General features: G+C 39.0%; 1 protein-coding gene across 2 annotated transcripts in view; it reads left to right on the top strand.

Annotated features, from left to right (window-relative positions):
- The first annotated feature begins 8,614 nt into the window (after positions 1–8,614).
- Positions 8,615–21,874, top strand: part of RABGAP1L (RAB GTPase activating protein 1 like) — a 682,701-nt gene continuing 669,441 nt past the window's right edge. The window contains exon 1 of one of the 2 annotated variants that reach the window (XM_060034268.1): positions 8,615–8,752. The gene's annotated coding sequence lies outside the window, so the exon portion shown is untranslated. The remainder of the gene's footprint in view (positions 8,753–21,874) is intronic. The other variant, XM_060034260.1, reaches the window with a different exon arrangement.

Below are 21,874 nucleotides of genomic sequence, written 5' to 3' on the forward strand. Positions count from 1 at the left end.
GGGTGCTTGCCCTTTCACTTCCAGCCTAGTGAGTGTGGAATCTTACAGGATTATTCAGAGAACCGTGGTGGGAAGGAAGGAGAATAAAGGACTGGGGTCTGACTACCCCCCACCCCGCCCCGGGAAAATCTAGATGGCCAGAAAGAGATGGCCTGGCAGGTTCTTTGTTATTGGAGAAGATATACCCAATAGTACTGGGACCAGTAAGCTCTCTTAGAGTTTGTCAGGACAAAGGATGCATAAAGCTTCTCACAGAGCAGATGTGGGCCACGCAAGGGAGAAAGAATCAGTCCAGAGATCTTTTTGACTACTGTCCAAGAAGAACTGACTAAAATGTCAGTTGGGCTCTAACAGAAAGAACAGAATGGTGTGGATGTCCAAGAAATCTGAGGATAAGGGAAAAGTGGCAGCAAGAAGAATAGAATATATGTCCGTGTCAGGAGTTATTGGAGGAGCTGTGGCTTGATTGGTCAAGCATGTGAATCCCTGAAGATAAATAATCAGTTTTAAACATCTGTGAGTCCCAAAGAATACAAAGTCATCATACTATAATGCCAGCCAATTAAGACATTTCTGCTCCCTTTTCCCTATTTGTTTCCTGTACTCCAACCCAGAGAGTCAGTAACAGCAGCTACTGAGTAGGGAAGAAAGCAAGTAGGAAAGAGAGAAGCAGCTGACCACATTCTGTTTCTCTAAGGCTTTCCTTTCTAAATGTCAAATTGAGGCTGAATTTTGTGATTTAAAGTGATTGTAAGGTAAGTGAGCAGAAAAGTCATGAGACTTGCTGGAATTTTCTTCTTATTGGCAGAGGGTAAGAATCACCCCTCTGAATTAATTTCAAGAGAACAGTTATGTTTTGACTATATCTCACAAGTCACACTAGCTCAATGTAATGAGTACACAGATTTTCCACTGTATGGTTAGTGGAAACCTTTCAGAACTTGCAGGTTCAGGTTTTAGGAGGAAATAAGCACTGCAAACCCAAATTTATAAAATAAAAAATTTACAATTCCTGTATTAGTTTTATTCACCAGTCACTACAGTAGAATCCTGAAATAAATGAATATAGAATATTCAAACCTTATGGAAAAATAAATGTAAAATTTGAATGAGAAAATTCAACCTCCCTAAGGCAGAGAGAAAATTCAGTGTACTTTCAGTAAAAAGAATATCAAACTCAAATCGACATAAAACATGCATTTTAGCCATGGTTATTAAGACAAAATCATTACTGAAATTCTCATCCAACCTTCCTGTATCAGCTATCCTAGGTATAATGGGTCTAAATAAAGAATTTCAATTTTAAAGGAATTACAGTATTATGAAACTATTTTAACTATTCTAAAATCATGTGAATCAATGAAGGAGTATGACCTTAAGATAAGGTTTAAGTATTGTAGCAGTGGTTAGATTTAGGTTCAGCTGCAGTGAGTAAAACCAAAAATAAAAAAAATAATAATGGATTAAAAATACAAGGTTTCATTCTGTATAAATGAAGTTTGGAAGTTGGTGTTCCAGGTGGGTTGGAGGTTCTACAAAGTCATCAGTTCATCACTCCTTCCAGTTCATCTAAACTGTTCCCAGTTCATTACTTCACCATTCCTATGGTGTGCATTTGTACTCTCGTTCAACACGATTGCTAGATTCAACCACCACATCTATGTTCAATGGAGCAGGAGGAATGAAAGGAGAGGAGCCCATTCCTTTTCTTTGAAGATAATTTCTCAGTTACTTCTCTTTTGCCAGAGTACATAGCTGCAAGGGAGTCCAGGAATTGTAATCTTTTAACTATGCACATTCTAATCTTGAATAAATTTGGGATTTTGTTATTAAGGTGGAAAGAGAAAATGAATGTTGAGGCAAGAAGTTAGGAGTCACTGGCATAGAGACAAATATATTTCTTCTAATAAAGTAGCTAGGTCAAGCATTGATTGCTGATAAGTTAGAATTATTAATAGAGATCCTTAATTGTATTGTTGATACAATTTTTAAAAAATGCTTGCTTTCTCTATGCAGAGAACATTTCTGTCGCTTGCAACCAAAGAAAGTAATTTATGATAAATTATCAGGAAACTCAGTAATTTGTTATATTACTTAAGTTCTCTGTTTCATTGAGAAGAGAAGCACTTCCAAGACAAATGTATGAATGCATTTTCAATTTTTCATACAATAAACATCTACTAAATGTTTGGGTACTAGGGAAAAAAAGACATGATTTTTGTCTTCAAAGAGATAAAATCTAGTGGAGATAGATAGTCATGAAAAAATTTAAAGGTAAGAAAGTGTTATAGGTGCTGTAAGGAAGTATGTACCAGGTGTTGTGGGGATACAGAAGAGAGAGATATTCGTTCCACAAAAGAGATCGAAGGGTATGTATCCAAAGTAAAGCACAAAGTGACAGTGAAATTAAATTAAAAATTATTATGCAATTTAAAATATACCAAACAGCATAGAGAATAACATAATGAACATCACTCACTCTCCATTTATCTTATGAAATAAGATATTATGAATATGATCACAGGATATACTTTTTATGAAAAATACTCCTCAACTTTGTTATGAAGTTTGAAATTATTAGCAATGATGTATATAGGTATAAATATCATAAACAAATGATCTTCCACTAGAGGTTGTTATTGTCATCAAATCAAAGTATAAAGAGTAGTGAGAATCTTCCTGAAATTGGAGAAGTATTAGAGAAAGTGTTGGGAATCTTTTAATATATTCTAAAGCAACAGTGTCATTTGATAATTCTCAATTACTTTAATGTTAGACTCTCATAGAACTTTGACATAAATCTTTTTTTCAAATTTGCAGCTTATTTTTTAACGTGGCAAAGGGAAAGGGACTAAAATAATGTGTTGGGGGAGGGCTGGGAGGTGGTGGAGAGGGTGGATTTCCCATGAAAGTATTTGTAATTTTTGAAGTTGCTTAGAACATATGTACTTAAGGAATAAATACAAAACACATGTATTTAAGGAATATTTCTGGGACTTCCCTGGCAGTCCAGTGGTTAGGACTCCATGCTTCCACTGCCGGGGGCACAGGTTCAATCCCTGGTTGGGGAACTAGGATCCCACGTGCCACATGGCCAAAAAAAAAAAAAAAAAAGAATATTTCTTATGTCCAAAATCTAAATTCTAGTCCTCCGGCAAGTACTTCAAGGGAACTTGGGGTCACTGCCAAAGCTATGTTTGCATGCCTGGGGTCAGGAGTTCATCAGGGAGCAAGAACTCTGCTAAAATGGCTGACATCACATCAACACAGAGGCAGGCTCCCCTCTTTGTATAGTTTCTTTACACTGTTAAAAAATAGAGTTCCTTTTCAGTAGTTTCTTTATATTGTTAAAAAGGAGTTTTTAAAAGAATTGTTAAAAATTAATCAAATTCAGAATAAAATGGCAAAGTCAAAAGTTGGCTGACGAAGACTCTCTACCTTTCCAAAAATATAAACATACTAGATAATAATGTAAAAAAGTGAAAAAAATATACGTTGACAATTTCAATATTTTGAAATCAAGAAAGGGGAAATTGCCAGGCTTTAGAAAAAGGAAAACAGAAAAATGGAGTATTAGAGGGAGCTGAAGCCAAGTACATGCTGAAGCCCAATGGCTCACGTGGATACTGGAACTGGAAGCATGTCGTGAGACTGGAAGACTAAAAAGCAATGGCTATTGATACATGAACAGCGAGGATGAATCTCAGAATAATTCCACTGAGTGAAAGAAGCAACACCGAATAGAATACCTATTGTGTGATTCTATTTATAGAAAACTCTACATGCAAACTAATCTAGAATGACAGAAGATCAGTGGTTGCCTGAGGATGGGGGAATAGGAGAGAGAACTTACAAAGAGGCACAAGGAAACTTTTTTGGGAGATAAATACGTTTGCTGTCCTAACTGTTGTGATGGTTTCACAGGCGTATACATATGTCAAAACTTGTCAAATTGTATACTTTACATATGTAGAGTTCATTGTATGGCAGTTATACTGCATGAAGCTGTTAAAAAACAAACAAAATGAAGATTCAAGCAATTGAAGCATATCCTCCTTCCTATTTTTATTTATGCAATATATTTGTTGAAGGAACTCGGTGGTTTGTCCCATAGAGTTTCCCACATTCTGGATTTTATTGATTGCAAAAAAAAAATAATCCTTACCTTTCAGAACTATATAATGAAATATATATTTATCTTTTTTTTACAGGTGAAATCCATGTGAGGGGTAGGGAAGAGGAGATTGGCCATATGGTGATAATTGTTCAAGCTGAATGATTGGCACATAAAGACATTATACTATTCTCTCTACTTTTTATGTGCTTAAACATTTTTTGTAATAAAAAGTTAAAATAAAACAAGTCCCAAGTCTCATCCCAGAGTTACTGAATCTCTTCGGGGTTAAGTATAGAAGTCTGCATTTAAAAAATAAACTCCCAAGGTGATTTTGTTATACATCAATGAGGATCACTGCCCCAGACCAAGAAAAGGACTCTGATAGTGAAGTGAATTTCAGACTCCTGCCACAAGGTATGGGAATAGTTTTTGGTAGATGTCCTTTTCATTTCTTATTGAATCACAAAAGTAGTACATCAGCTCTTCTTCTTCAGAGAGATATTTATGGCTCTGCTTGCATCTTCTACTGCTGAGGAAATTTTCTGATCCTTATATACATATTGTTTGATTTTGTTCTTATTCAGTCTTAAAAGGGTGATTATAATATTGGTTTGATTTATCATATAGGCTTAGTATGATTTGCCTGAATTACTCTGAATTTCAGCCCTGCATAGAACTGTGAAATATAAGAATTTATCTTCTATATCTGTAGTTTCTTCTATTACATCTTTGCTCTCTCTGTGATTCCTTCCTTCCTCAGGTTCCCATTGTCTCTTTTTCTATCTTCCCACTAGTAAAAAAACCACTCAAAAACCATATGATAAACTCATTTATACAAGATTACTGATTAGAATCATGAAGTGCTCTTCTCAGGGTAAGTTGATTTAAATAGGGCATAGGACTGAAGTCAAAGTTTTAAAAAAAGTATAGTGAAGGATTCTAAGGCATAAGGTAACCTAGTCAGGGAAGGATTTTGGGGTGATGGTGGTGAAGTTCCTTTCAAGACCCTGTAAAATTTTATCACGTAGGTTGTTACCTATTCATCCCATTGGAAGTGTATCCTTAGAAGAGTCAAATAATGCAACTACAGCCTTTTCTTCTGTAACATGCATGGAAAATTTAGCTTTGGCTGCAAGTAATAAAAAGCCAAATTTGAACTTTCTTAAGTAGCTAAGAAAATTTATTGGCTCAGGGAAGTTACTAAATCCAGAGGAAGGTGGTAGGTTTCAATCTGGGTTTGAGCTCTTGCACCATGTGTCAGCTTTATCCGCAGGCTGGCTGCCCTTATGGTAGCAAAGAGCCTACAATAACTATGGGACTCACATGCATCCATCACACCAGGCAGAGAGAGACAGAGAGAGAGAGAGAGAGAGAGAGAGACAAAGAGAGACAAAGAGAGAGACAGAGAGAGACAGAGAGACAGAGAGAGAGACAGAGAGAGAGAGAGACAAAGAGAGACAAAGAGAGAGACAGAGAGAGACAGAGAGACAGAGAGAGAGACAGAGAGAGAGAGAGACAAAGAGAGACAAAGAGAGAGACAGAGAGAGACAGAGAGACAGAGAGAGAGACAGAGAGAGAGAGAGAGAGGGAGAGAGAGAGAGAGAGGACTTTTCTTCTCCCAACAAACACAAGATCTGGCCTTCCTTATGACTGGACCAATTTAGACTTGTGTTAGTGTCTATCACTGACAGTCGGGTGAGGACCTGATTAGGCTGATTACGTACCTCAGTTAGGGTCTACACTTGGAGCTGGAGCTGGGCCTGTTCCCATTCAAATCATTAGCTAACTTACAATTGCAGAGGGGTGGAAATGCACACTTGGGTGGGAGTCAACCAATAGTGCTCATTATAAACGCAATATAATAATATTCTACTCCATTAAATACCATAGTTCAAACTCTAATATTTTTGTTCAAAGTTGAACTTGTTTCCAGTTTTTGATACAGTATTATATTTTAAATTGGGAATTGCAGACCCACATGAAGGAAACAGAGCAGTGTAAGGTACAATAAGGAATGTAAAGACTTTGTAAAAGAGACAAAGCATGTCCTGTAGCTTACTGTCCTCATGTGAAAATGTAAGCCCACTGTTTCCAAATCTTCCACTTTTTAAAAAGAACCCCAAAAAGCATGTGAAATCTTCTGGCTTTTAACTTTGGCTAATTTTTTAGCACCATGCAGGCCAAACAAAATGCATTTGTGGGTTAGATCTGGACCTAGGACACCAGTTTCTGTCGTGTTATGAATCATGTTAGAACATTTTATAACACCTCCCCTCAAAGTAAGAGCTTCAGTCCTTTCATGGACCAGGGCTGCTAGTGTATGCTTAATACTAAGAAAGCCATAGTGGGGAGAGAAGTGAACATCACACATTATAGGAAAAATGCTTTGTTATTAGTTCTTTGCAATGTACTTAGAACTGTTTTTCTGGTAGTGAGGATGAGTTTGTACCAAATCACCTTCACTGTCTGTTATCTAGGTTCTCTTGTGACTTGTCTCTTATCTAGGTTCTCTTGTGACATCTCTTATCCAAGTTCTATTGTGAGGAACAGCTCCGTTTTACAGAATGACCCCTGGTGATTAGAGGTGTAACATGTGGCCATGGGACAGAGTTCTTTGCCTTGTAGCAAGCTGGCACATCAATGATCCTATAATAGTGACTTGGCTGTTATGCTCCACTTTAATAGGAGAATTAACTGGCAACAGCCAATGGTAGACACTGTTATTGCTGCCGAAGGCATGTGGTAATGAATTTGGGAACACTAAACTTATTTTGGACTTGGGATTTAAAAATTTTATTTCCTTTTTCAGGGGCTGTTTCTTATTGAATGCAGATAATTATCACCGTGTTGCCATTTTTCTCAGAAAGCTTTTTTCTGGTTAGCAGATATCAGAAGGCAGAAACTGTCTTTTTCATCTATTGACTTCCTTATGGTGTCCAGTGTAACTTTACTAGTATTTCGTTTAGTAGAGGCTAAGTACATAGTTGTTGGCTTATTTATTAATAGATACAGATGTTTTGAGTTATATTTAACTTTATTAAATATTAAAAGACCAGCATTTATTGGGTCAGGCCCAGAGCTAGGTAGTCTCTTGGGTTACAGAGCTTAAAGAAGCCCAGCAGGCAGGGGAAACACAGAACAGTTGCAACACTTAATATGTCCCAACATCTATAAACATTTAAATTAGGAAAAAGGCGTGGTGGAGGGCACAGTGTGTGTGGTGTGTGTGTGTGTGTGTGTGTGTGTGTGTGTGTGTAGAACTTGAGAGGGCTCTTTGGACAAATGTCATATTTCTCAGGTAGCTTTTGGATCTAGGTGGGGAAATGAGTGCAGGGGAATTGAGGTAGGACAGAGGGAGAATTTTAAACTAAAGAAGTCACTCTAGATCAGAAATCATTGGACATACGCTTAACTCTTGCTGCAATATATTCACTTATTGATACAATAACGTTTATAGAGTACTTTCTATGAGTCAGGCACTATGCTAGCCATGGTGGAAGATAAACATGAATGAAGCAGGGCCTCAAAGATTCTCTAGTGGGATAAAGTATTGCACAGATTTACCCAGGTAAGGGTGAATATATTCGGCGCCACAAACCTATAGAAACAACGTGCTAAGGAAATTCAGAAAATTTCCTGGTCATTTTTGCCTGCACTATCTGGGAAGGAGGATATCCACAGTTGACGGCTCAGTACAATATTAGTAGATGATAAAGAGTTAGCTTATTTTATCTCTAGTAGTTTGTGCCCCCAAATTTATGACCCCAAAGGATAAAAAGGTGCAAATGAGGGTACGTTTTCTTCATAAATACATAATAGTGCTTCCTGTTCATTCCACGCAGGTTATTTTCCTCTTCAATCTCCCCTGAGTCTCACAGAACGAACCGGCAAGGGAGCACTTCGTAAGTACACAAGACACCTTGAAAGAGGCACAGAAAAGAGTAACTGGCGAGGAAAGTTAGTATTCTTTAAAAGGTGACTTCCCTGAGGATTACTGGGCATTATTAAGAATGAAAATATATGTAAGCCAGGTTTATGAGCAAGAACACAATCGCCCCAAACTCAGAATTATCTAAGAGCTCGGTAACCGCCGGGCAGGGCTTCAGCCCGACTCGCTCGGGGCTCGGGGATGGCCTCAGCTAACCCACGCGGGCTGGCTCACGGCGCGGTTACCCTCCGGGAGGTTCTGAAGCGCCCCGAGCGCATCCCGCCCCTTCGCCGGTTCCTACTCGTAACAAGCCAGGTCGGCCGGGTCTTCACTCGCGGGCCCTAACCCTACCACGGCCACGCGGGGACGTGTACGCGCGTGCGCGCCCGCCGCCCAGGGCAGAGAAGGCGCCTCCACCCTCAGGAGCGCGCACGCCGCGCCGAGGGGCCCAGACGCGCACGCTCCCGACTCGCCACCGCCTCCTCCTCCTCCTCCCCGGCCCGCCCCCTCCCTCGCCTCTTCCTGCCGGGCGGTCCTCCTCCCCTCCGCTCTCCGCTCACTCCGCCCTGCTCCCTCCGCCCTCCCAGGGCTCTGGCGGCGGCGGAGTGAACGGGACGGGCCCGGTCGCAGAGCGCGGGGCGGCGGGTGGGACCCGGGTGCCTGGCAGAGTTGTTCCGGCCCTGCCCGCGGAGACGTGAGGAGGTGAGGTGAGGGCGGCCTCCTAGGGGCCGGCGGGCAGACAAGAGACCCGGAGCCGGGCTGGGGGTGTTGGCGCCGGGGCGAGCCGGGGAGGGTAGCGGTGGGGGCCAGGCCCGGGACGGGATGCGAGAGGACCTCGGGAGGAAGACTCGGGGAGGGTTCGGGACTGTCGGTGGCTTCCCGGACATCGCGGTTCTCCCGGGCGGCGGCTCTTCGCGGCCCGGGCGGGCCGGCTGTCGGGGTCGGCGCCCCTCACCTGGGGGCGGGGTTGGTGACTTGGGAGCTCGTTTCCAGCTGTGCCGTCCTGACATCGCCGCCGCCTCCGCCGCTGCCGCCCGCTGCTGCGCCGTGCCTGCTGCCGGGTTCTCAGTCCCAGCAGCCCCACGTCCGGGGGGCGTGTGGTTAGGTTATTTTCTTACCCACATTCAGGCATCTGTTCGTGACCGCGTCTTGCCCTCGCGCTCCCCCTGTCTCCGCCCGGGTCTTTGCTCCTCTCCTGCTGTTGATGCTTGTGGTTTTGCTGGATGGGTTAGGCTGCGTCCTGGGCAGATCTCTACTTGCAAGAAATGCCCCGCTTCAAAGTTGACCGCCTGGCCATGCCAAACAACCCCCGTCCAGGTTGTGGGTGCTCCGTGTACTGATAACTGAGTCAAAGTTTCTGAGACTGGGCTAGTAGTTTGCACTGGTCGCCAACGGTGCAGGACTGGGCAGTGCGTCAGCATGTGGAAAGGGGCCACTGGCCAGCGGGAGGTGTCCGGGTGCTAGGGGACTGGACCGACAGGGTTTGTTTCTGATCCCAGGGCAGTGTGTCCAGGTGCTTGTGTATTCTTATACTTCTCAGGATCATCTTAGAAAATGTACCAAAATTCACCTGGTCACTTGCAGAACTGAGGGTTTCATGTAAGTGATAAGAATTGTCAACCTCATTATGCTAACGGTAAGGAGAACTTTTGCTTGCCTGACAGATTTCAGCGCTGACTGGAAACTGATTTCAGGGTCTGCATTTTTGGTACGGGAAGGTTTAGGGATTTTTAAAAATACATTTAAATTATCTTGTACATGGTGGGAGGTAAGTAGTTGCTTCTTAACGATTCTGACAACACGATATCGTGAAAACCTTCTGACTTTTCTCATAATAGTGTTTATATGTGGCTTCTGCTGCACTTTTGTAGAATATCCAGTAGTATGATGTCAGAAGATACAAACATGAAGTTTGCTTGTGGTCAAATTTGAAGTGGATTTTGTGCATGGAAAATATTGGTCCACAAGTTGCTCCTACTGGAAAACTGGCCTGTGATTCGTTATCTCAACAAAGTTCCATGTGAAACTGACAATGAAATTACAAAGGAGAAAGACCAGATGAATTTAATGTATGCATTATCTTCAAATTGTATTAAAAATGCTCGCTTGGTAGGGGAGTTAGTTGAGACTGAGTTAGACTGATGTCTCTATTAAATCAGGTCAAAATGTGCCCTGGTATTATGTATTAACAAGTCATCTGGAGAGAAGTGGATGTAGTCTTTATAGGACCACCAGGGAAGTCCCAAAACATACTCAGTTTTTAAGGAGAGGTTTAATATTGTGAGCATGGAAAAAGACATTGCTTGACCTGACTCTTGGTTTTTCAGAGTGGTTAATAATTTTCACTTTATGGTCAATATTTGAAATTAGGTATAAGTACCTGACTATCAGTGGACCCTAATAAGGAATAGTTAATGGAATTAAGCAGAACTTGTATCTCAGCATTCTCTTTTTCATACTTCATTTACTTTCCATATTGCACTCATTCAACAGATAGGATGCCATACTTGAGTATTGCAAGTTTGTGCTCTTGCTGACCTCTTTTTGTCATCTTTTGGTGTTTTTTTGTGTAATTTTTGGGATTTTCCTGGGAAACTTATAGGCATATATTCAGTTGATTTGGAGTTAGATTTGGGCTAAGATTATTAGCCCACTTGAAATTCTGAGCCTTCTTGTTTTCTAAATAACCTTAAAAATAGAAAACACAATTCTTTATAAACACTCATGAAAAATCTGGCTACAGACTGTGTTGTTGTGATAGACATAGTACAGCCAAAAATATATTCAAGAAACTTCCCTTCTCACCCAGTTTAGTAAGCTTAAATAAGAAGAAAATAAAGTATTTTTTTTCAATAAAAGCCTGGTTTTCCCAGAATATCAAGTCTAACAACTGTTTGCTGTACTATTTTCCCCCTTGCCTCTTCTAAGTTCAACAAGTACTACATGTCTCTAGTCCATGGCAAAACCTTAATTTTAGTAGTAGGGGGTTCTCAGTGCAGGCTTGTGCTGGAGAATTTGACAGGGAAACACCAGGTATGGAAATTTCCTTTTTTTTACAGCACTGGTTTTCTCTGTACCCAGGTTCTTAGTGGAGTGGGGGAATGGGCACATATCACAATTACATGGCCCTTTTTTCATACTATATTTCCTTTTCCTCTCCTCCTCTTTCTCCTAACCCTTTGCTAAATGGGCCATTGCTACTAGTAGGGTGTTGTAGCCCTCGGTTGTAACTGAACAAAGGCTGAGAACCTTGGCCTTTTGCTAATACTTCCTAAGACAAATTTCCACTCCCTGTAATTTGCCTTCTGGCGGTATCAATAGGCACCTCTGTTACTCTCATTTTTGAAGAGACATATCAATTTTGGTGGTGAAGAGATTACATATGTAACTAAGAGTGAGATGTATTGCATTGTGTAGCATACATGGAAGAGAGACTAGGAGATTGCTTAGCTGAACATTTATGAACTGTTTTGACTGTGGCTCACAGTAAGAAATACATCTTATACCCTGATTCAACACACACACACACACACACACACACACACACACACACACACAGTTGAAAGAAAAGTTTGGTGAAACAATACTTATCTTTTCAGGACCTTGCTGGAGCTGTCTCATCAGTTGGCTTGTAAGCGCAATCCTGCCTCTCTTCCCACGGAACTCCATGTGTAGCTTGAAATTGGCCCTGGTGGGAGTATTTACACCAGGGACACCTGCAAATGTTACAGTTCAGAGCTTTTCTCTCTCTTTTGGATAGCCAGTTAAACATTTACAGCATACCACAGCACTGCCTACAACACACTTTGGTATTTTCTATTCTATTTCATTTTATTAAAAAATGCTGGGTTTTGGCACCCAAATTGATTTTACAGCCAGATAATGGATAACAGTTTATAGTTAAAAACTGGTTTAGTTCCCCCTCGTCACTTTGTGGATGAACACACTAAAAGATTGAAGTTCAAGGTCACATAGCTAGTCATTAGCAAAGCCAGGTCTGGGGACTCCTAATCTGGAGTTGTTTCTAGTGGACTTATCTCTTTTCCTAACCCAACCCATTCATGTAGCTCAATTAGAGTGTTTAATATATGTAAGACATTGTGTTAAGCAGTTTGAATAGAGATGAATAAGGCATGAACCTTGACCGTGAGGCATTATGCTTGCGTGGGGGATTAAATATGGAAACAAAGATAATGTAAGGCAGAAAGTAATGTGTACTAAAGAGATAAAGGTAAGGCAGTACAAGTTAGAGAGAGGAGGGAGAGATTACTTTTAGTTGTAAGGATATGGGAAGAGGTGACATTTAAACCATGCTTTGAAGAATGGGTAGGATTTGGACATGTGGAAATAGGACAAATAGTATATAGAGAAAGGCCTTTCTGGGCCAGAGGCCGGGGCAGTCAAAGGAATGGAGGGAAAGAGCTAGGCAAGAAAGAGTCAGTACCAGATGGTGAAGAGCCTTGAAGGCCAGTTTTCCTTTCTGCTTTTCAACTCGTCTTTCATTTTTGTCTCTGGAGTCATCTAGTACTTCTTAATGTTAAGTAAGCTTTGTATGCTGTGCTCCTGATTAGACTATGACCCAGAGAACACTTAAGTATCCTTAGAGTAAAAGCTGAGGGAAAAATTATTAGTGTAAGAGAAACAACCTTGAGTTTATCAATCCTAAAACTGTTGGAAAGAAAGGGAAAATATTTTCTTTGTAAGGAGATGCCATTATATTTTGTTTGGTCAAATAGACAGCATCAAATTGGCTGTAGCAGTACAGGAAGCAGTTTTGAAAGTCTTTTCAAAGCGTCTTTAAAAATGTGCTTTCTAAATGACTGGATCTTAATTTTTGGAGGCAGGTTTGGTTTAGGCAGAAAGGCAGTTTATACAGATCCACAGCTGAGCTGACTGCTTTTCAGAATTTAGGGCAGCAAAGTAGAGTATTTCATACTATAGCCAGTTGTGAAGGATAGATTCTTTACTCAAAGAAGTTCCTTTGATTTCAGCATTTATCTCTTTGACAGCCTGTATGACTGGAGATGTTTTGAAGTCTTGGATGGAGCTTGCTTTGTTCCACAGGGGAATTAGGTGGCTAGAAATGAAGACAAATGACAGTAAGTTGTGTCTGTTAATCAAATTGAAGCTCTGGTGGTAGTTCTCAAGGTTTTCTGTCTGTTGATGATTTCATACTCACTGCTTCTAATTAAAATGATGCACAGTCAATTTGAAGAAGCTTTACTTCTCTTTGACCTACCAGTTCTATAAAGCTAAAAGCCCTTTTTGAATGTTGCCCAGGTAACAACACATACAGACTGTTAGAAGTGTGTGGAAAATTTCGGTAATCTTGGTAATGAAGTTGCTATAGTAAAAAGCTGCTTGGTTGGTAAAAAGCTGGGCTACTTCTGGATGGTTGACAAGGAATTTTTGGGATGAGCTTTGGTTCCAAAATAAATGTGAATTATGTCTTTGCCATACTGTTTTCCTCATTTATTTCAGCTTCTGATATGTAAAGTATATTGTCCTGTTACTTTAGGTTTTAGCAGTTTCATATGAACCTCTCCACAAAATAGCACACCCCAAATAGCATGATAAGAGTTTAGATGCAGCATGCTTCAGATACCTCGCACCATTTGAATGGTGTAGCTAATCATGTCAGCGCAGAGGTGGGGTTTTTTTTTTTTTAAAGACATGTTAGGTTTTACAAGTTGAGTTTATTAAAATTCTTCCAAATTTTCTAACGTCATTTTTTTGTGATACAAAGTGTGATGTTGATGTCCTTAATTTAAACTATGCAAACATTTTTCTAAAGATATACACATGCACATGGATGTGTGTGTTTATATGTACGTATAACACACACCCCACCCACTAGCTGTTGGAATTTATGGCGAAAACACAGTCTACCTGGTAAATGACTAAAAATAAGTGGTCTGGCTCTTTGAAGACTATCTTTCAAGTCACAAATATGAAAATAATGCAAACCCAAAGGGATTTTTTGAATGTCACATTTCCAGAAAACTAGCACATTTTAAAAGGGAAGTGTAGAATTCATTCATGTACCAGTGAAGGATTTCTCAACCTCTCCCTTACCCTGTGTATTATGTACACCCATATTCTTCCCTCATTATCAGCAGTAGGCAAAATTACAGGACTTTAAAAATCAAACTTCACCAGAGGGGATGCAAATAACAAACACTATTTTTAGTAAAAATACAAACTTGTGGTTTTCAGTTTTGAAGGTTTAAGAGACATGTAACACTAGTTTTTGATAAACAATGTAGAGTATTTATTCTGTGCTTCAAGATGTACTTTGTCATTTTTGAGTCCCCTTGCTAGGAGCATTGTATAAATGCAAATGGTTGTTACAGGGGATATTAGGTATTTCCTTGAATAGTTTCTCTTTAGTAAATTTACCTTGGTATGACACTTTGAATAAATTATAGTTTAGTTTAGTGAAAAGTCAACCACTGATGGGAGACTATACATATACTGGCAGACAGTATGGTTTCTTAGGTTGTTTTATAGTGATTTTGTTGTCTCAGCAGCTAATAGCCATCAGACCGTATTCATTTATTATTTTATTTCCACAAAGATCTTCTCTCATGGACTGTATTCTTTCGTTTAAAATCTTTGTCTCATATTTTGCCCTGCTGTTAGTGGAACAATATTTTGATTTGACTTTGTCCTAGTCTTCCTATGCAAAGATGTATTACTGCCTATCAAGTTGGTACTAAATTGTAATTCAGTTAATGTCTTCTTTCCTCCATCTATTTTTTCCTCTCAATATTCTAGAATTGATTCTAACACTAACCCAAGCTTCCTGGTTAACATTAATGGGAAAAATGAGATTAGATGTTACTATTTAAATCCTAGGACCACCTGTTTGCCAATAGTAGTGAACCTATAAAATTTTTATGCATGAGTTAGGCAGCTTAATTTTTCACTAATGAGTCTAGGCTTCTAATTATGTATTTATTTTATTTGGCTGCGTTGGGTCTTAGTTGCGGCATGTGGGATCTTTTGTTGTGGTGCGCGGGCTCAGTAGTTGTGGCACACGGGCTTAGTTGCCCTGCGGCACGTGAGATCTTAGTTCCCCAACCAGGGATTGAACCCACGACCCCTGCATTGGAAGGTGGATTCTTAACCATTGGACCACCAGGGAAGTCCCCTATTTTATTTAATTTTCAAATTGAAGTATAGTTGATTTAAAAAGTGTTAGTTTCAGGTATACAGCAAAGTGGTTCAGTTATACATATGTATATATATATTGTTTTCCAGATTCTTTTCATTATAGATTATTACAAGATACTGAATATAGTTCCCTGTGTTATATAGTAGGTCCTTGTTGTTTATCTATTTTATATATAGTAGTGTGTATATGTTAATCCCAAACTTCCAATTTATCCCTCCTTCCCCCCTCCCTTTTCCCCTTGGTAACCAAAAGTTTGTTTTCCATGTCTGTGAGTCTATTTCTGTTTTGTAAATAAGTTCATTTTTATCACTTTTTAGATTCCACATATTAGGGATATCATATGATATTTGTCTTTGTCTGGTTTACTTCACTTAGTATGATAATCTTCAGGTCCATCCATGTTGGTGCAAATGGCATTATTTCATTCTTTTTTATGGCTGAGTAATATTCCATTGTGTATATATATCACATTTTCTTTATCCATTCATCTGTCAATGGACATTTAGTTTGCTTCCATGTCTTGGCTATTGTAAATAGTGCTGCTATGAACAATGGGGTGTTCTAATTTTTAAAAATTCTGACATGTGTTTTATATTTCTTGTCAATTTTGTCAATAGTTTTTTTTTTTTTTTTTTTTTTTGCGGTACGTGGGCCTCTCACTGCTGTGGCCTCTCCCATTGCAGAGCACAGGCTCTGGACGCACAGGCTCAGCAGCCATGGCTCACGGGCCTAGCCACTCCACGGCATGTGGGATCTTCCCGGACTGGGGCACGAACCCGTGTCCCCTGCATCAGCAGGTGGACTCTCAACAACTGCGCCACCAGGGAAGCCCTTGTCAATAGTTTCGATAGATGAAACAGGTTTCTCCTGTTGCACTTGGTTTCACAAACAATAAAATAGCAATCTCTACCATTTGAAAATATCAGATAAAAGTTTTAAAAGATAATCTAACAATAGTAGGTTGGAGAAACCAGTTCGTTTAGCAATTAATATGATACTTCTCATTTTGCTTGTAAATTTCATTATGTTTGCATGCTAGATGTAGTAGAACTTTATTATGCTCCACTGAGAATTTCCTTTTCTAGATAGAGAACTCTAGCAATTTTTGTACTTGTGAGAATTTCATTTGGAAGAGGAGAATGATAATAGTAGATTTTAGAAACTTTGGTTGGCCAAAGGGAATGGAAAAAAAAATCATCTTTAAGCTGCAAATATAACTAAAAACATTTTTTGGTTTTGTGGAAGACAAGGTGGATAGAACGTAAGACCTTAGTTCCTGATCTAGTGCTGCTATGAGATTCTGAGAGCGTAAGTGACTTGCCACAGTTTTCTTCTCTTTGCATAATAATAATAAACTAACATTATTGAGTTTTGAATGTGTCAGTTATTATATAAGATAATACGCATTATCTAGTTAATTTTTGCAAAAACTATCTAAGGTGGGAACTATTATAATGTCATTCCCAGTTTGCAGATGAGGGAACAGGCGTAGAGAAAGTAACTTATGATCACACAGCTCATAAGAGGCAGGTCTCTTGCTTCTAAATTTGCCTTATAGTGACTCTCAACTACTACTCTGTATTGATGATTCATTAAATGGGGTTGATGATACTTGCCTTGCCTATTTCATAGGGTGGTTATGAGGACCAAAAAGATAAGGTTTACAAAGGAACACCTATAAACGTGCCTGGTGTTTTCATTTTACTGGATAATTTTTGAGAAGCCAAAGAAGTCATTGAAATAGATAAGCATGTATATTACTTTTAATCACTAAAATAAGTCAAACCGTAAAATAAAATAAGTAGAGCAAAATAAAATGGATTTTGAAAGGCTGCTATCTGCAAGGCAGAAGACATGTTTTGCGTGGGTCCAGAGGATCCGTGAGGGAAAGACAAACGGAGGCAAAAATGTAGGGTGTATTGAATGAAAAGTGGATTGGATGCTCTCTACCAACCTGAACTCTTTCTGCAATGAGGAGGAGTATATAAATGGCATTAGATGACCTCTGAGAGCCTTCCAACATCAAGATCTATGGCTGTTTGTAATGGGTGACTTTTATTTTATTTTAACACCTCAAAATAGCTAGATACACCCAAAAAACTTCTATTTTAGCTTGGACAATTAACAATCACCATTCCTTAAATGTCAGGTTTTTTTGAACTTAGGGTGGAAAAAAGTATATGGTTGCCTGGGAAAAATATAGTTATGTATTTTGCTTTCTTCCCCCCAAGATAAACAGATTTTTTTTGAGGGTGCAGTGGGTAAAACAGCTTAATAGTATGTTGTCACATGCTTGTGCTTAATACTTTTCTTGTGATTTTCCCTCAAGTTTATGTTTCCTAAGTGTGTATTTTCAGAAGAAAGTTAATATCATTGTGAGTATGAAAGTTCGTTTTTACTGTATGGAGTGTTATGGTTTTATGGCTCTTTATACCGTTGGTTTCATTCTCTGACATTGTTTTATTCAGCAAGCATTTATAAGGCAGAGAATGGGTTCAGTGCTAGAGAAGGAGAGATAAGAGACTGTTAAGGAGCTGACAGTCATACTGGAGAAACATGCAAATGCAGTGGCGTGTAGCAAGGATGGGGCAGCTTAGGATATGTCTTACAGAAAGCTTCAGAAGGTTATGTAACCTGGTCTGGGGTTTCAGGTAAGGTTGCTTGGAATATCTGAGTTGAGTTTAAAGAAGGCAAGAGAGACATCTTAAATAGAGGTATGAAAATTTGAAGTTATAACTCTTAACTTATATAGACCAAGTGGCAGCTCCTCATCTCTCTGAAACATGCAAAAACCCCAAAGTAGATACCATTTTTATAAGTAGTTACTTATAAATAAAGCTCTCACTGAGAACTTATTTTTATTTTATACATGATGCTTGTGGTTTCTCAGGTAATAGATTAAAAGGAATAATTTAGAATTGAAATGTTGTCATAAATATACATATTGATAACAACAGCAAGATTGCTGACATGATAGCAGCAAAGAAATAGGAAAAACTAAAAACTGTAGATAGTAAAGGAAAACAGCCTTGTGCACCTACTTAGCTTTGGGTATCAATTGTGTTTCTAATAGTATTAGAATAATAATGAAAGTTTGTCATGTTCTCTCTTACAAGAAAAGGTTAAATGTATGGTCTGTATACATTTACAGGGGCATTAAAGTTTTTTCTTAAAAAGATTTTTTAATATGAAATAGTATGAAAACCAGAGGGTAAACTGTTAGTTCAGTTATCAAATTGTTTATCCTGAATGATTGATTTCCAAAGGGCGTTGAATAACCTTAATTTTCTTCGTATATATGATACATAGACCTGTGTATTTTATGGGATACTAGACATATTTCGGCACTGTCTTTGCTATATAACATTGGCTAGAAATTATTTGCTTATATAAAATATCAAAGTTAGGGCTCTTGATCATTTGGATATCAGGTATTTTTAGAGAGTGTGGACCAGATTGTCTTTCTGTTCTGGATGGCTCATAGTTGTGGTCTCTCTCAGCCTAGATGTCATCATCTTGAAAACCTTCACTGAGACTATAGACTCTGTTAGTAATCTCTCATCTGTGGTTTTGGAGCATTCTATTTTCCTCCCTGTTGTGATACTAATAAACATTGCATTGTAGCTTGTCTGTTTCTGCTTTAGACTATAGGCTTTTCGAGAAATGCAAAAAAACAAAAACTACTTCGTTTAGGGCTCTGGAATTGGTCTCTCCTTGGTTTGAATCTTGGCTTTGTGTGGCATTGGGGATGATATCTGTAAAGTGGGGATAATCTTACTGCAGAGGGTTATTTATCTTGAATAAGTTAATGAATGTAGAGGAGACATAACAGTTCCTGGCACATTGTTTAGTTCTCATAAATGTTTCCCCCTCCTTCCTTTCTTTCTTGTTGTGTCTGGCACTCAGTAGGACTTTCAATAATACTTTTAAAATGGTTTTGTAAGCTATGTTAGAGCTGAATTGGATCTATCTATGTATCATTAACCTTATTAAATGAAAATTTCTTAAAATGAATAATAATGAGTATATAAAAATTCAGTCTTTGCGCTAGATGTCAGCAAGTCATGTAGTCTCCAAATTAGATTATCAGCGTGAAAAAACGTTCTCCAGGCCTTCTCAAGCTTATGATTGTTGTGAGGCAGTGGGTTTAAAGTAGGTGGAAAAGATTGTGGAGTTCCTTTTTCTGGATTTGCTGCTTTCTGACCTTGTTCACTTGTATTGGTGGCTCTGCCTCTTATTGTCATTATCTTGGCCTTTTTTTGATGGGATGGTCATTGATCTGTTTCTTGGGAAGGAAGGAACCCTGAACCTGACAGACTAATTAACTGTGTGACCTTGGGTAAGTAACCTTATTTCTGGGTTTATATATCTGTATAATGAAAGTAATAATACCTCAAGACTCTGTAAAAGTTAAGAAATAGGTGCCTGGTTATAGAAGGTGCTCCATAGATGGTAGGTATGCTTAGGACTTTTACCAAGCCAGAATCCTCAGTATTCCTTCTGTATTAGTAACTTTATTTGACAGCAGCAAACCAAAAAATGGGGTGAGGGAGAACTGGATGACCTGGGGAATGATGGCAGAGATTTTGCACCAGCACTCGTGACCTCAGATGGGGGACACAGATGCGGAGGGCCTGTAGCTTTATGTGAAGGAGGACGGGTGGAACCAGATTGGATCAGATATGGCATAACATCTATAGTCTGGCTTAAAACCTCATAAACTGGTTGGGTGGTTTTTAATTTAATTAAATTTAAAAAGTTTTATTTATTTTTTAGTTATTAAAATGCTGACAGTACTAAACTACTTACTTGATTACAGAATGATTTTTCAGTGAGCTGGGTGCAACTTATTCAAGGTTTATGAGCTGTAGAATTGTTCCTTTGTGATAATGTGTTAAGACATTTCTAGGAATGAAGTATTTTTCCCCCTCTATTTTCCCCTTTAGCGCACAAGCTGTTGAGATCTATATTGCTGCTACTCCTATTGGGATTTGCCCTTTCATTACATCTCTGTTAGGTGCTGTGGAGGAACGTAAAGAAGTATAAGGCATAAACCATGTATTTCAGTGATTGCAGTGGGGAAAGTGAAATATACATGTATTAAAAATAACTGATCTGGGCTTCCCTGGTGGTGCAGTGGTTGACAGTCCGCCTGCCGATGTAGGAGACATGGGTTCGTGCCCTGGTCTGGGAAGATCCCACATGCTGTGGAGCGGCTAGGCCCATGAGCCGTGGCCGCTGGGCCTGCGCGTCCAGAGCCTGTGCTGCACAACGGGAGAGGCCACAACAGTGAAAGGCCCACGTACTACAAAAAAAAAAAAACAACCAAAAACCCTGATCTTTTAAAAAAGCAGAATTATTGACTGAAACATCTTATTCTCTTAGCCCAATATTCCTAGTGTCATTTAATATAAATAGTTTTCCTGGGAAAAAAGTCTTAGGCTGTTGTATATGCAGGTGTCAAAAATGGATTAGAAAAGTTGGAAACTGAAGTTTCTGACTAATGTTAATTTTCCATCGTATTTGAAAATCTTTATTAGCATTATCTTGTCCTGATTCCTTCTGATATCTTCTAAGAATTTAAAAAATTATCTATAAATCTTAAAGTGCCTTTACTTTGTCACCTTCAAATGCGATCATTGAAAAGTTGGTTAATTATTCTATGTATCTTTTCAAAGTAGATTAAGTTAAATCATCATCATTTAGATATTTTCCTTTCACAGTATTTTATCTTAGTTTGTGTATCATTTGAAAAAAATCATCATGTTAGTGCCATATTTATTATTGAATCTGTAGTATCTTTTATACTTAAATGGTACACATTTTGTTCAAAAGAAGCATTGCCACCCTCCCTTTCACCCCCTGCTGTACCTTGACTAACATTTGGATATAAGAGAATCTCTAATCAGAATGCTCTCTCCTTTGATTTTCCTGTTGGTGACTTCTTGTTGTCATTCAGATCTCAGCTTTTAAAGAAATTTTCTCTGAGTCTTTCCCACACCACCCCATCTGAAGTGGTCCTTGATGCTCTAGGCTTGCTCTGCCATGTTGCCCTATGTATTTTAATTCAGAATACTTATCCCTATCAGAAACTTCCTTCCTTCCTTCCTTTCCTCCTTTCTCTCTTCCTTCCTCCCTCCCTCCCTCGTTTGTTCCTTCCTTCACTCCCTCCTTCCTTTCTTCCGTTCCCCAGTAGCATGTAAGCTCCTTGAGAGCAAGGACTTAACCGGTTTTTTCACTTCTCTTATCTGTAGAGCTTCAAATAATGCACTCAATAAAATTTTGTTATTACAGGGTGAAGCAGATATTCTTTCCCCGAAGTAGCTTTATGACTATCTTGAAAGTTTATTTCACTTCATTATGCCTTGGTTTCTTCCCCTGCAAAATGGGTGGGGGATGGGAGAGGAAAGAGATTGAATTAGGTTACTTCTAAAATCTCTGCCATTTAAAGGCTTGCTATTAGCTTGATGTGAGCTTTGAGTTCTGCTCTAATGGTGTTGATGAAGTTTTGCTGAGCTACTTACTTTCTTAATCTGTCTTCTCTTGAAACCAGTAGTGCATATTTATGTTTGTAAGATTACTGACAGCATTGGAGAGTTAACTCTGTTTGCAGAATCAGAGTTTTTTGGTGTCTCTAGATTATTAAAGAGAT

The sequence above is a fragment of the Delphinus delphis genome, chromosome 1, assembly GCF_949987515.2.
Source record: "Delphinus delphis chromosome 1, mDelDel1.2, whole genome shotgun sequence".
Taxonomy (NCBI): Eukaryota; Metazoa; Chordata; class Mammalia; order Artiodactyla; family Delphinidae; genus Delphinus; species Delphinus delphis.